Genomic DNA, 3366 nt, shown 5'->3' with positions numbered 1-3366 from the left:
GTATGGCCCACGACATCTTTCGGCCCATATGAGGCCTTCGTATCTTTCGGCCCATTACAGGCCCACGGTGAGTCTAGCCCATAATGAACAGTAATTTTCTTTATACCCGTTAATGGCCTGTGATTTACATGGGCCGTTTCTAGCCCGTGTTAGCTTTCGGCCTATTGATGGCCCATACGTTCTTGGGCTCCTTTTCGGCCCTCGATTACTTTCGGCCCGTTACTGGCCTGTTACCCTAATGGGCCAAATTCGGCCCATGGCAAGAGTCGGCCCGTTACTGGCCTGTTCCACTAATGGGCCAAATTCGGCCCATGGCAAGAGATGGCCCGTTACTGGCCTGTTACCCTAATGGGCCAAATTCGGCCCATGGCAAGAGTCGGCCCGTTTCTGGCCTATTAATCCGTTGCGCCGTTTCCAGCCCGTCCTATATTCTGGCCCATTAACGACCCGTTATGCCTGTGACAGAATTAATCCTTTGCTGTCCTACACTACAAGAAATATGTCAACTTGTGACCACCACTATTGGTCACTAAATGGTCACAAATTTCCATTTGTGACCTTTTTGTGACCAAAAACATAAGGTCAAAAGCTGGCCGTCATAAACTGACTATAGTGACCTTTCTTCTGGAATGGTCGTAGACGTTTATGACCAAAATACATCTACTGTGGCGTTTTGGTCACTAGCAACCTCCCTAGGCCACGTAGGCATCCAGCGTGGCAAGCTGATGTGGCACAAGATTCAGCCCGGTCCAATTCGGTTTTCTACATGGGCTTAGCCCAACAATTCGGCCTTTTTACTATATATTTTTTCTATGAATTTTGTCTAGCTACATGGGCCTGGCCCAACAATTTGGCCTTTTATATATTTTGGGCCATGGCCTTTTTAGTTTTTCAGTATATATTTTTCAATCTGGTCCCACAAGTTAGATGGGTCCCACTTGTCATAATCTCCTATATTGGTCCCACATGTCAAAAATGTGAGCATTGTTTAGATTATTTTCACAAATGGGCCCACTAATCAGGTTTCCATTTCACACGTCTTCAAATCACACAAATAATCAATATTTTAAATAGAACAGAAAAAATGTAGAATTTCTTAGGCCTGGAGCTACTGTACATAGTCTATTACAATCTGTGCATAGTCTATTACAACCCAGATATGCCTACTATTACAGTACTATAATATTTACAGTTTATTACAGTCAAACAGAACAATCTTTGCTGCTAGGGCTACACGCCACTTCGAACTTGAAATTTCCTAGGCCTGGAGCTCCTGTAAAAGGGTGAACACAGAGGCATTAGAGTACCATCTTCATTCCTGGAGTAGATATTCAAACCTCCAGGTTTAGTGTATAGACAATCTAGAAAATATATATTTAACAAAATTTCACAGAAATGCAGATGTCTATAATGTAATGAAGATGTAATCACAACAACTGATGTATACATGAGAAGCAGGAACTAAAAGAATTCTACAATCTTTCATAGCAAGATATTGTATATTACTGTACTATGATGTATTGTATATTATTGTACTTCAGATGTATTGCCACACCAAATTCTACAAGACGTCTGAAGTACAGTAATATACGATACATCATAGCAAGCTGACTGGACGAATTTAGTTTGAAAACCCCACTAAACAATTTAGCAATAAGAGCATACAACTACAGCAAAACAGAGCATAATTCAGTTCTAATATGCACAACTAAAACAACTCCAATTTTGGTTTTAATATGTATACATCACGCATCATTGACCACGGAGCATACGGCCACGACAAAACAAGGGAGCAATTCAGGGAAAGGAATACTACAGTTGCTTGAGACATGTGCTACTCGCTCGAAAGTAATCAGTAACCAACGAGTCAATAAAAGTGTGCAAGTAGGCCACTCTACCCAGTGAGATTAATACACTACAGAATCTATCTAAGACAAGACCACCACCGACATTAAACTGTACTATATTTCTGGACAGCAAACTAAATAGACGGCTGCTCTCAAACCATACATCCAAACGAAGCAAACGAGTACTCTACGGAAACCTTAGAGCATGCTTTACAACTCATATGTAGAGGCCAACTTGAAATTATGAGCATAACAAACTCGTTTTTCAGTTAGAAGCTCGCTGCCCAAAACTGTCAGGTAGTGCAGTTTTTTAACTGAACCAAATTTAGTTTACGGAACGGCCAGAGAAATCCAATTCTACAGGAGACATGATCATATTCCTAATCATCATGCATTTGCCATGCAGATCAACCAATTCTTCTTGAAAAATGAAAATTACAGCAGTGATTCTGAAATGGCATTTACCTTCCATATCATCAGATTAATATCAAACTGCCTCCCGTTGTACACCGATTGTGGCGTGATAGCCGCGCCGATGGCTATCTTGTTGGTCGTCTGGACAAACCCACGGCAGTTGTGGTTGTAGCACCCCGTCTCTTGGTACACATCAGTCTGCGAAATGCACGTTTAGTTAAACTGAATCCGGGACAATGAGACCAGGCAAAAGGCGAACATTTTGTTTGTGCAAACAATACTTACTGTCCAGTAAGTGAAGAACCTAGCATTACTATCTCCATACAGCTCCGGTCTTACCTGAAAATGAAGTGACAAGGATTTCATTCATGTTCTTTCTGCACATAGTACAATGATGTTAAGAGCAGTAGACTCCAAGGAAAATTGGAGAGGCTGACTTTCAGATCTACTTGGAGCCTAAAGGTGAAAACAAAGCTATGTTAAGAGCAGTAGACTCCAAGGTTAAAAGCAGTAGACAACATAATACTACAGTAGTAATCCACCACCAAGAACATGAATGATATGGGTAAGCTTCTGTAAGTTCAACTTTAATGTTTCTGCTCCAGAAGAAAAGGTGCAGAAATATGAGATACAATGACATATAATTAAATAACAAGATTCCACCGCAAAGATTCAGAAGCTCCGCATCACAAAGCAGAGCGCCATTCCAGCGAGAAAGCTAAACAGAGAAACATATCCAGGGAAATAATTAAAACAAGTAGGACAACTCTTACATCATTTTCTTTCAACAGTTTCGACACCATATATTGAGATCCAAGATGCTTAAAACACCACAGGTATGATGGTAGGTACATTCAACAAAGATGGAACACAAGCAAATGGCAGCAGGCAGTCACTCCGATCCTACAAACTAGATGACTAACAACATGGACATTAACTGAGTTTTAGTTCTTCCATGCATGGACATTGTATCCATACACTCTGCCCAGCGTCTCTGCAGCTACACCTGACACGGGCATTATAACAGCCCTAAGCAACGCAACAAAATCAAGATCCCATCTGACGGACCAATGCTCATTTTATCTATCGAATCGATTGCAGACTT

General features: G+C 41.1%; 1 long non-coding RNA gene across 1 annotated transcript; it reads right to left on the bottom strand.

Annotated features, from left to right (window-relative positions):
• Positions 1-1235: 1235 nt before the first annotated feature.
• Positions 1236-2603, bottom strand: LOC119328666. Its single transcript, XR_005159076.1, has 3 exons — positions 2547-2603; positions 2313-2459; positions 1236-1273 (listed from the first exon to the last, which is right to left on the bottom strand). It is a non-coding gene; the product is annotated as an uncharacterized LOC119328666 (long non-coding RNA).
• Between the last annotated feature and the right edge of the window lie 763 nt (positions 2604-3366).

This window comes from Triticum dicoccoides, chromosome 7A (genome assembly GCF_002162155.2).
Source record: "Triticum dicoccoides isolate Atlit2015 ecotype Zavitan chromosome 7A, WEW_v2.0, whole genome shotgun sequence".
Classification (NCBI taxonomy): Eukaryota; Viridiplantae; Streptophyta; class Magnoliopsida; order Poales; family Poaceae; genus Triticum; species Triticum dicoccoides.
Note: the sequence above shows the minus strand (reverse complement) of the source record. Positions and strands in the feature narration are given on the sequence as shown.